A 12,926-nucleotide genomic window follows, 5' to 3' on the forward strand; every position below is an offset into this window, starting at 1 on the left:
CTTCCCAAAGAATAAGACGAAAACAGACAAAGGCTGGAGAAAAGAAAACTTCTGAGTAAACGGCTTTCTATTTGCCCACTCCGAAAATATAGACACTGAAATGTCAATACATGAAACTTCTCTAGGCTCTCCAGGAGAACAGAAAGCAGGCTTTCAACGGAAATGACTGCATAATGAAAAGACTGCTAAACCCAAGTCTTTGTCATACTTACTCAAAGCCCCGGACCATGTAAGACATTCAAGTAAGAAAAAGAATCGGAGAATCTCTGCTTTACACCAGGGAACAGGACACGTGCTGAGAGGGAAGGCAAAGGATAGGGCTCAGCGGAGGGATTAGTCCAACATGCCCAGGTAATCGTGAAGAAGAGGTACAGAAACCTGGGGGTAGAGGTAGAGAAAAGAGATTTGGCCACAACCAAGATTCCCTGGGGGCTACTGATTGGGGTGAACAGGTAGGGAAAAAGAAGACAACTTTTCTTCCCTGAATGACTAGGTCATCTAGGAAGAGAAGTATTAGACAGCAAAGCTACCTTGACCCTGGAACAAGTAAACAATATCAATGCAAGTGTGATTGGATAAAGCAAAATTAACCCTTAAATGAGGGAGTAAGAGAGCTTATGATTTTCTAAAATTATACCCAAGTTCCTTTGTTTTGCTCGACTCGCCAAGAAACGCTCCAAGAACTCTCTCGATACTCAGGAGAGTATAAGGAGAACAACCAGAGAATATTAGGCAATAGTTCAATTCTAAACATATGTGAGTTGCAACAACGCCAGTGCATATGAGCAAAAAACCCTGCTAGTAAGAGGAAACTGAGTGGGGAACCAGAGTTGGATCAAGAATGGAAAGATGGGGGTTTCAAATAATATTGTGGAATAATAGTTGAAGAGAATTGAGATCAGAGAACTTCCCGAGAACCTCCACAGATAACAAGACAGGGAACCAAGACGTAAATCAAATAAGATGCTATAGTTGAATGGCTTAAGGAGAAATTTGAGAGATGGAGTATATGTCCTTAAGGCAGACAAGGTCTACGTGAGTCTTGAAGTCTACAGATGCTGAATCCAGGAGGATGAGAGCTGAGAAAGGCCCTAGATTTGACCATAATAACAGTGTGAATAGAGTATAATGAACAAAACTAGGCAGGCAATTTGCCAGATTAGGTCAGTTCAGGAGCCTCTTCTAGAGTGTGTGAATTCTCCAACCTCTCTGTTTTTTCTTCTCTGACTTGCTACACATCTTTTGGTTTTTGCTTTGTGTCCACCAGAAGGTTCAATGCACAAGGAAGATGACATTAATTGTTAAAATCTATTAAATATTTAATAAAGGAATGACACAAGCACAAACGTTGAAATGTACCTTTATGGACTGTATGGATTCATTCATGCTTTATCTGATTCTCCTGGTTATAACTCATTATGAGTTAATTATACAATATTTATCCTTAATAATTTATAATAGCTCTATGACTTGATTTAAAAATGTGACGCATAAGCCTAGAACTGCTGCCCAAGATCTAACTACTACCCAGTTGGATTGATGATAATATTTTTTCATAACTATTTCAGTTATTTGTTGAGAAGTGTGTCATATGCTTCTAGGGATACAAAGGGAAAATAAGTGAAATAAGGAGAAAAGAAGAAATTTCCTTTTCCTCTCATTCAATTAGTGGGAAGAGCATATTAAAAGACTTGACATGATGCATTGCCCACAATACTCAAGAAAGTGCCGTTTTATCAGAAAAAATACAAATGTATGAAAACCCATCCTTATCATCAAACTTTCTCCAAAGCACTCCATTTCCCCATCAACCACTTTCCTCCTCATCTTCTCATTTCCCCTCATTTCTCCACGTCTCCAGAGGGGAATTATCAATGCCATCAACCTATCAATCCTCTGACTTCCCCTTTGCTCTTGCTACGTTTGACCCAACGATATACTCCCTCTGTCTTCAAAACACTCAACTTTGGCTTGGGGTATGTTATAACTACTTTGTTGTCCTTTTGTGTTCTTCTTCTGTCTGTATTTCTAGTCAATCCCCATCACAAGTGACACCTACAGCATGTGTATACACATCATCTCGTGCAAGACCCCAAAAACTCTTTGAGGCATGTAGCCCTATGATGCTACCCATTTCACAAATGGAGAAACTGAGACATGAAAAAGTAACAACCCAAAGTTCACCGACATAGCAACTGGCAGAACAAAGCATGTGACTTGTGGTCCAAGATTCTTCACATTGTGTAGCTGCCTGATATACAGCGGCATGAGCGCCATCTTGTCTTGGCTCCAGCGGAAAAGCTCTGTATTTTTTCCCCCTGATTCCGTGGTCATCTCTCTTCTTTCCATCCGCCTGAAACTTACCCTTCTTTTCATATCCTGCTCAACTTCTTCCTCCACCATTAAATTCTCCTGGTTCATTCACCTTTTACAGTACTAACTCTCTACACTGTTCATTATGACACTCATGTATCACTTTCGTCTTTTCATTTAATGTCTCATGTGTTAGTTTTGTTGCCCCAGTAAATTAGTAAGATATTCTAGGGACTAACTTTTAAAAAATATTTTGTTTATATTTTCCACAATGCCTGATACAGAGAAAATTCTCAACAAATTTTTGGTGAATTTCTCAGGGGCCATAAGAGAATTTCTATGTTTAAGAAATAATTTTTCAATAACATTTGTGGCCAAGCAACTCAAAAATTCACATGATTGATGATGCTCACAGACTTAAAAACACATGGAGACTAGGGTCCTACACCAGTCTTCAGGACCACCAGACACCACAACAAGATTGCAAAAAGACAAGTCAGCTGAGGAAAACCCTCTTTCCAAAAGACAGCCGCTGCCACCTGCTATGACACCCCAAAACTTGCCTATTCAGATTCATGCTGGGGTCTTCCCTCTACTGCATTTTGCTCTTCTGTTATTTTCTGTTTTGTTTTATATGACAACTAGCCACTTTTTGGATTAAAACGTGTTAAACTTGCCACTTCTTTGCAGTATTTGCAAATTCTCAATATCTGAACTTTTCTATGGTCAGTTATCATGAAGAAAAACCTCTTCACTTATCCATAATGACCCATTCAAAAAGTTTGGTAACTGCACTCCTATTTGGTAAATTATTATATCTAAAATATGTAATGTGATAGGAATATGATTTTAATATGTCAGAGTACAGTTATATCTCATTTTTGTCAAATACACTCATATATAAAGAAAAAAAGACAAAATATTGAAGGTTTTGCACCAAAATATTAGCTATGATTAGTTCAATATGGTAGGATCATGGGAAATATTTATCTTGTTTGTGTGCATTTTTGGCAATAAACATACATTACATGCGTGCTACAGAAAAAAAATTATTTTAAAAACTTAAGAAGTAAATAGCAAGATAGTTGATAACATAAATTTAGTACGAGGTTGAATGCAAAGTACTTGCCTGAAGAGCTCCTTCTTTCCTCTCCTTTTATCTAATTTGCTATTTACTAATCTTTCCTTTTTCTGAAGAAATTTTCCTGGTCTTATAATAAATAGAAATCATGAATGGAAACTATTCAAACACATCTTCTCAAAATCCTGCCTTCCTAACTTTTAATATCCATTTTTCTTCCCCTTTTCATTCTGAATTCTTAGAAACAAATGTCCTGTCTCTGTGTCCCAAGCATCCTCAGCTGTGATCTGGAAATGTCTTTAGGAAGGAGATTTTCCTTACGGCTCAGGCAAATCTGTGACAAGCGCTCTTAGCATTATATTCTTCACCCAAACGCATTTCCTCTGGCCCAAATGGGGTCAGATTACATACATTCCCAGCCTGGGGAATGAATGGAAAGGTGAACAAGCACAAAGCAGCCTTATCTAAAAATAAGAAATCACGTGGCATCCTTTTCCCTCTGCCCTCAAAGCGGCCATATGTTACTGGACTCTCAGGTCCAGCAGACCCAGTTCAACTTCTGACTCCAGAAGCAAATTGTTGAGGTTGGGATCCTGACTATACCACTTACTGTGTGACCTTGAGCCAGGTTCTTAAGCTCTCTGAGCCTGTTTCTTCATCAGGAAAAGGGAAGCTAGTTAATAACAGCGCTTCCTAGAGTCATCTGGTTAAGAAAATTAGACAATGAATATACAGCCTTTAACCCCTTCCCTGGCAGACAGCAAGTGGACAGTACACGTTAACTCTTAGCAATAACAGTAGCACCGACTACACAAGACATACAGCCGCTGGGCACATGGAAACAAATGCAGCCTGTTTGAGAAACTACAATCGTAAACAAGGAGCCCTCTTGAATGCTGTTTTCTGCCTTCATTCAAAGGCTTGCCTCAGTGGTGCTCACTGCCCAGAAAGTTCCAAGCAATACAGAGAACACCTCACTAGCCAGGGGCCTCCATCCACTGGCAAAAGGTGCACGTCCTTGGTAAGAAACATGAGGCTGTGGGGGGCAGGCAGCAATGCTCAGTGTCTGAACTCAGTTCAGGATTGAGAGGAGAATCTTGCTAATTTGCTCCCAGTGCAGAGCTCACAAAGTATTTAATGCAAAGTGGAAATGACCCTGAGTCTAGGACTCTGCTGTTACCGGGAACACCAAAGTGAAAAGCAAAGTCACTTCGGAAGAAATAGCCAAACCTATCACGCTCTGGTCACTTACTCTGCTTTGATGAATGCTCTGGGGTCTCTCATCTCGCGCTGGCTTCTCGGCCCAGGAGAGCTAGGGGTCTGGCGTTCCTCTCAAGGCAACTGATTTGTACATCACTTTGGAATGTTGATGAGCGTCTACAAAATAAAACAATTGCGCTCTAGTGCCTACCTCAAACCTTGCTCGACAATTCCCTCTAAGTCCCTGTGACCTACGCAAAACGGCTCCAGCTGATTAATCAAGTTGAAAATTCAAGTGCAGGAGAGCTTGGTAGCTTCCAGGGTGAAATCCAGCTCTAGCTGGAAAACCCTGGACATATTTCACCAAGAGAGTTCAAGTTCAGAGCCTTCTCTTTGACAGAATGGCTGTAACTGAATCTATCCAAGAAAAGGTAGTGTTAATTCACACGATTATAAGGGAACTTAAAAGGTGATCTTGCCTGTTCTCTTACAATAAAACACATGGAAAACATGAGGTATCCTATAGGCACTTGGTGACTATTAAATGTTCAATAATGGGTATTCATCCTACTGTATCATTAATATTCACTCTCACGAGTGAGAACAATTCTTTGCCTATTTGTCAGGAGCGTAAGAGAGGTTGGGATTTATGGTTCAATAAGGAACCAGCAAATAAGGCCTTTAGCATAATTTGCTTCGGGCTTTTAACAGGTGGAAAGAACAAAGATGTTATAACTGACCTGTACTTCAAGTGAATTAATAAAATGTTCCTGTTGCGACCATTAGTTTGCTAAACTAGCAGAATCTTCAACACGTTCAAAAAATTAATGAGACAACATGTGGTCATCAGACCAGAAAAAGAGTGCAAACTTCCCCCATATTGTGTTATACTCTGAGCTATCCAAACAGAATAATCATAAACAAGTAGCCTGAAAAGTATGGTTTTCACGTCTGCAGCCATTTTCTCAGTTTTTGAAAAGAATTAAAGGTTTCTTCCTTAAAATGTGACTTAGTATAAGTGCAGCCAAGTGTCTTCTGGCTGAGTCCTGACACCTCATAACGAATTATATCCTGTAGGAGTAGATAATGTTAAATGGAGACTCCTGGAAAGAATTTTGAGTCAGCTCCATTTCTTTCCTTTTTTCTGAGACGTCTTGTATTTTCCCATTTAGACCAGTGTTTGGTATCAATATATAAATTTACCTATAAATGGTTAAATGTTCTCGTCTTATGTGATATTAGAGGTTAGTACACAAGACTCCTAAGGAAGTATTTCCTTTCGTGAAAGTCAGGAAAATAAAGAAATTCTACCTTGTTCAAATGTGGAAGAATCTAACCAGTCACAACTTTCCATTGAGCATTTTGAAAGAAATTATATAAAATTAATAACAAGTCTAAAGAAAATTGAATATAAATCAAGTAAGGGGAGAAGCAAAAAGATATTTTTAGTTTTGAGTAGATTAAATGAATTAGCCGCTTACAATGATGTTTTCCTGCTAAAAGAATGTTGCTCTGCTAGGGATAATTATGGCAACAGGAATTAGAGTAATTTAAACTCGACTGAAAAGAGAAAGTAAGGGATTCTTATGTTGCAGAGAAACACAGAATATGCTTGAAATCCTGGCTATTTACGCTGTCATTAAAATAGCCATGCAGGTACCAAACTAACTTTATGTAACAAAGGGATCAACAGTTACAGTTGAAACCACTAAAATGACCCAACATCCATTAATTGGGGAGTTTCCATTTGCTATAGGTTTAGATTGGAGCCTTAGGTTTTATGTTTGGACCAAAGTGCTATCACATTACATCATTTTCCAATTCCAAATATTTGAACTTTTCTTTCACTATACAACGTGGAGAAGTAAATATCCTCCCAAACAGACACTACTGTTCCATATCTCGTAAATGACCACATCAGTATAACAGTCTGAAATCCCCAGCTAGGCTCAATTTATGAAAGAATGCCCTTTTATGGATTTCACCATAGCCTGATTTCCATTTTGTAAATGTGTCCCATTGTTTAGTGTCTGTATTCATTCCCATTCAATGATGTAGTAAATCTACTGTCTGAGGCCCAATGCCACAGGTTAAAGTCAGAGAAATGAGTCATATTGGATTTGGTCCCTAGAAGTGCTTGCCAGCAATTAGATGAGTTTATTACTAGCATTTACAATGGCTTTTATTCTTTAGTCCCTGTATTCGTTTCCTAGGGCTATAGTAACAAAAGACCTCAAGTTGAGTGGCTTAAAACAACAGAAATGTACTCTCTCATAGCTCTGGAGACCAGAAATCTGAAATCAAGGTGTTGTCAGGGCCATGCCCCCTCTGAAACCCATAGGGGAGAATCCCTCCTTGACTTTTCCTAGGCGTCTGGAGGGCCGGCGATTCCTTGGTGTCCATTGACCTACAGCTGCATCACTCCAGTCTCTGTTCTCCACATCCCGTGGTCTTCTCCCTGGGTATCTCTGTCTTCACAGGGCTTTCTTCTTATAAGGACATCAGTCTCATTGGCTCATTAACCTTAATTTAATCACATCCACAACACCTCCATTTCCAAATACGGTCACACTCTGAAGTACTGGTGGTTAGGACTTCAGCATACTTTTTCTTGGGGGAGGAGGCACAGTTTAACCCATAACACCCCCTACTACCTTTCACCTAATCCTCTTATGCCAGTAAAGCTCTTGTATGTCAACTGAGTCTCTACATGGTAAGAAAATAAAATCCGAGCCAAGACAGAAGGCCCCATTGGTTTATAACGTTTTTACTTTCTTCAAAGCATTTCCACTTAATTGCATTTGGTCCACACAACAAAACAGACTGGTTAGGTATTTTTATCTCAGCTTTTATGGATGAGAAAACTGAAGCACGGAGAAGTTAAAGGCCTTGCTTGATAGCACACAACCTTTATATGCCACAGGCAGGGCACTTAGGCCTCCTAACCTCTCCATCTGTGCTGCTCCCACTAATAAATAGAGCCTAATGTGTAGCATTACCACTAAGGGTGCAGTGACGCTCAAGAAAGGCACTGGATGTTTTCAAATTAAACAGGATGTTGTTATAAAAGGGCAACAGGAGGGACCCTTGTGAAGGGAGAATGTTATATATCTTGACTAAGGTTGTGGACTAACCAGGGATGGCTCTGAAAGTCATGGAACCCCCCTGGCTCTCCAGACCCCTTTGGTTCCTGCTGGTTCCTTACATAATAGTTTAGGGCTGCCTAAGAAGCAGCTACATTGACAACCACATATGTGCAGTCATGTCAGGGCATAGGTAGCTCCCTGAAAAGAAAAGAAAAATTCCTTTCCAACCTCTTCAACCAAGAAATGGAAAGGAATGTCCCTTAAGGAGATTTCAAAGTAGAGCATGAATCTGTTCACACTCCCCCTTGGTCTCCCAATTCTTGGCCTCAGATAACTATCCTGTATAAGAAAATCTTTAATGCAAATGAAATCAATGTAGTGTCATGTACGATGGTAGTGAGGCCACAGGCTCAGAGACACACAAAGATCTGGGTTTGAATCCTATCTCTGCCCCTGCCTAGCGGAGCGGTGTTAGGGTGCTTTACCTCTCGAAACTTCAGCTTCGTGGAGATAACAGTAGTGCTATTTCCCAGGATTGTTTTGAAAAGTGATTGCTTTGACAAGTGTTCGTGTAAAAATGAAAGTGCTGATTACAGTGCCCTGAATATGGCAAGTGGTCAATAATATCATTGGTTTGTATTCAATGCTCCACACATGAGCAAATGCTATGGACCAACTGTTCCAAAGTCTACCATGCTGCTGCCTCTAGTTCAATTCATATTCCATACTGGGCTTTCTGGCTTTTACAACTGGTCATAAGGTCCATTGTCTGTTTGATTAATTCTTTCATCTCTAATCTAAATTTCAGTTCTCACTGAAGATCTGGTCATTTTTTAGTCAGAATTTTTTTAAGAGTTCATCCACACTCTAGTAATTTTGGGGTGAGTTTAAACTGGCTAACTGTTCACCTTTCAAGTCCTTCTATTTCAACACCCGTGTCAGTTTAGGAAATCTGTCTTTTGCTCACCTTTGTTCACTTTTTTGCCTCTCTGTCTGCCAATTATCTCTCACTCGATCATTTCTAAGTCAAGGACAGGAGATTTATTCCAATACCTATAAGCCAAAATACTCGATTTCGGTGAAGTCTCTGATAAGGGCCTCCTCCACAGTGACAGGCCAGCACTGGGAGGTGGGATGGCCGAGATCCTAACAAGAAATATTTCTTACTGCACAAAAATATTTTTCTGATCTTTCCCCAGGTACACCAAGATGAAAAACACAAGTCAACATTCCCTTAAAAACTAATTACTCTTATGGTGGCAAATCTAAACTTAATTTAGAACTATCAAATTGACGTTGAACTTGCTAGAAAAGCACCCAATATAGGTTTAGAGGCAGTTGTAAATCATATAGACAAAATTGCCCTTTTTCATGCCATTCTGGGAACTAAGTAGACCAGTCAGTCCCAGAGAGGACCTTTTTCACTGTTCTCACTTTAGAACTGTCACACGATTCTGCACCAGTCTTAATCTCAAAGGAGACCCCCCTATGAAAATTAAATAACATACATTGTGTTATTTCATCCATTGCAATGAACCACAAACTTCAGCACACTGTAACTAAAAAACTACTTTTGTTTCACTTTTGGTGGAAGGTTAAGAGAGTTAAAATTTTGCTGATTTATTTTAATTCAACATTTACTTTGTTTTCAGATTTTTAAGGTAGTCTCGATATGCTCCACTAACGAAAATTTTGAAAAAAATAGAAAAGCACAAAGACAAATAGAACTATCAGCTATAAACCAACTTAATTGTATGTTCACGTTTTAACATATTTACCTCAATCTTGCTTCTCTGCAGTGTTTTTACAGAGCTGAGAGTTATGTTTCTCCTTTTTTTAACTTAGCCTTAATATATGACATAAACATCATTTTATTGGTAGTATTTTTATATAGATATACCACCATGTGCTTAACCATCTTGATAACTAGGTATATAACATTTATTTTTAATAAATAATTCTTTAAAAGAATCATGCTCAATTTATGAAATTTAGAAAACAGCAAAAAACATGAAGGAAAGATAAATTGGTGGTTAAATCTGTAAGTGTGGCTATAGCGATTTAAAAACTGAAGAAAATATACTGGTAACTGCCATTTGGTGAAGATCCACGAGGTGGCAGGCACCGTGCAACCGTATTTCTAATCCTTATCGAAAAACACAAAAAGGTCCGTTTATTATAGTCACCATTTTGCAGGTTCAGAGGTCATAGAGCTAGTAAGTGGCGCATACGGATTTTGAACAGCTGTGTCTAATCCCAAAACTATTTTTCCCGACTATGTCACACTGCCCGCCCACCATCACCTCCACTTCACCACTTCTTCCACCACTACCGCCACCTCCATCACCACTTGTATCACCACCACTTCCAATCCCATTCTATCACTACCTCTACCACCTCCTCTGCCATCACCTCCACCCCCACCCCCAGTATCTCCACCACCATCTCCATCACCACCACTATCACCTCCACAGTCCCCCCATCCACCACCAACTCCACCTCCACCTCCGCCACCACCTCTATCACCACCTGCAGTATCTCCATCACCTCCATCACTACTATCTCCATCACCTCCATCACTACCACTATCACCTCCACAGTCCCCTCCACCACCAACCCCACCTCCACCTCCACCATCACCTCTATCACTACCTCCAGTATCTCCATCATCACATCCACCCCCGCCCCCAGTATGTCCACCACCACCTCCATCACCACCACTCTACCACTCCTCCACCTCCACCTTCACCACCATATTGCCACCTTTAAGGCTTCTTATCATCTCCTTTCTAAATACGCTTTCTTCTCTTCCCACCTTCATATTCTCCTCCTCTCCTGCTTCACTCTGACCTTTTCCAACCTGCAGTTCCTTATGTGCCTGGGTAATGGAGACAGGGCAAAGGCTACCGTACCACACTCATTTTATGAACAATCCCAATCAGTCATTCAGTCATTCAACAAACATTGACTGAGAGAATTTTATGGGCCAGGCACTGTCTGGAGCACTGAAGAGTCCAGTAATTCTCCCATTTGTAGGATTTTCTTCAATACCAAAGAGCTTATTTTTAAGGATTTTTCTGCACTCTCACACACCATTTACCCTATTAAACCTGCTTGCAAAGTTATCAGCCTGTGCTTGGGTTCCCAGCTCACATCGCCTGGCCTCCATGCCGGATGGAAAGCAGAAGTGAGCTGCTTAAGAAGGATATGAGAGCAAAAAGGAAAGTCTCAGGCAACAGTCATGAAGTAATTTCTTATCTCTTATTGCCACAGCAAGCTACCGCGGGAAAGAACTTCCTATTTCCGTACTCAGATGATGTGTATTTGCTTAATGCAGCTTACCTGCAAGAGTTCACACATGGACCCTCTCCAGAAAAGACACTTGATATATAAAGAGAGGAAAGGGACGTTTAAAAAATAAAGAATGAGAACACCATGAAATACACAAACTGAAGTCCTTTTTCTTCTCACTTGCATGATGTGATCAGAAAGAAACCTGTGTTCTTTCTGTTTCCATTTCCACATAAAATTTTAATTAGCTGGAGAGGAATCAGACTCTGTGTATGACTATACAATGCCTAGGACAGTACTAAGAACACACAGGCCCCTACAGACTAATAAATTCCACTACCATAGTCAAAGATGCCTTGGTGGGTTATAACCCTGTCTCTTACAGTTAAATTTCCTTCACACATACACAAGCAAAGAAAACCAAATGCTTCAGATGCCCTGGGTAAAAATCTCTGAACCAACATCACCTAAGTTCTCGTTTTCACACAGAGATATCTTGTCAAGCCTGTGATTTTATCTAAAAGTAAGCTGCCTGCATACAAAGGGGGATTCTCCACAAAGAACACACCTTCTCAAAAGAGGGTGGCCACAGAGTGTTTCCCCAAATGAACTCCTCAGGACCCACACACATGCTGAATTGTGCTTTTCTAAATCAAAGCCACGGTCTGAGGTCCCAGCAGCTATCAATACAACATCCATTTAAGAAACAGAGGAAAGCAGAGTGAGTACACAGCTCTCTCCTTCAAAGCTAAAGAGTGTCTTTAGCACTGGACTTGACAGCAGCAAGTTTATGAAGAGCTGAGCAAACGGTACATCCCAAGAGTCACATCTTAGTTACAACTCACTATGTTAAAGAGAGCACTAGGGTATCCACTGCTTTACCATCTTGCGATGCCAAGCAACGACTTCATATATCAGCCAAGGAGTGGTTTTACTTACATGCAATAAAAAGAGAGTAAATCCAAGCACTGGCTCTTTATCCCTGAATTCAGAAAATTCATAATACTCTGAGGCCAAGGTCGAGGATTCCACTGTAAGCGGCCACAGCTCAGGCGGCTCTGGCTACACAGGATGACCATTAGAGGCTGACCAGAGGGTAAGGCTCTTTCGAAAGAAGAGGAAGTGTCATCTCTACTTCCCCAATGTCATTGTTCTTCCTTCTTGTCATTTAATGAACCCTTCCTCAATTCTGAAACCCAGGACACGGTTCATGCAAATCAGTCGTGTCTCATCTGTCTGGCTCCGCTGATCATTAAACACTACTCGGTGTGTTCATTTCCAGGACACGTGTGTGAAACATTGCATGGTTTGGCTGTGCTGATTTGGAGGCAAAGATGTTTATCTGCAGGCATGGAGGGCGAGGTCGTCTGCAGGCACGGAGTGCAAGGTCACCTGCAGAACTGTTCCGGGTGTGTTTAGTTGAAATGCCGCTTTTTTATCATCAGTCTTTTTTGGCTGAATGTTCTTTCACATTTCCCTTCTTTCTCCTCTCTTAACGGTTCATATTACTTATAAATAGAGGGCACAGATAAATTCATAAAAAAGTATCTTAGGATAAGAACAAGGCATAGCCTGCCATTCTTTTGTAGCATACTGAACGGACTAACTTCAAAACTTTTCCTTCACACACTAGAAAAGGAAAATGACAGGGAAAAGTTAGATTTGAATGCATCACCCAGGGGGTTCACAGGGGGTTACCCTACAGGTTTATTTAAATAAAGTATATAAAATTCCAGTCCTCCCACTTCTCCTTTTCAATACCAGTTTCCTTTATACCTCGCTGGGGAAAGAACACAATCTCATTATATTTATTCTCCACTTTCAAAGAAAAGGAATCAAATCATTAGAAACAGGCTCATGACCATGCAGTTTCCCAAGATGTGGTCGCTAGATCGCTAGCACGTGTATTTAGTTATCTATCACTACGTAACAGAAGACCCCAGGACTTAGAGGCT

General features: G+C 40.4%; 1 protein-coding gene across 10 annotated transcripts in view; it reads right to left on the minus strand.

Moving 5' to 3' along the window:
• Positions 1 to 12,577, minus strand: part of IPCEF1 (interaction protein for cytohesin exchange factors 1) — a 181,032-nt gene extending 168,455 nt beyond the window's left edge. For 3 of the 10 annotated variants that reach the window (XM_019951583.3, XM_019951580.3, XM_073789754.1), the window contains exons 1-2: positions 11,911 to 12,567; positions 4,647 to 4,771 (exon numbers count right to left, since the gene is read on the minus strand). The gene's annotated coding sequence lies outside the window, so the exon portion shown is untranslated. Of the gene's footprint in view, positions 1 to 4,646; positions 4,772 to 11,910 lie in introns of all 10 variants that reach the window. The other 7 variants (XM_019951581.3, XM_073789756.1, XM_033867863.2 and 4 more) reach the window with 5 other exon arrangements.
• Between the last annotated feature and the right edge of the window lie 349 nt (positions 12,578 to 12,926).

Source organism: Tursiops truncatus, chromosome 12 (assembly GCF_011762595.2).
Source record: "Tursiops truncatus isolate mTurTru1 chromosome 12, mTurTru1.mat.Y, whole genome shotgun sequence".
NCBI lineage: Eukaryota > Metazoa > Chordata > Mammalia > Artiodactyla > Delphinidae > Tursiops > Tursiops truncatus.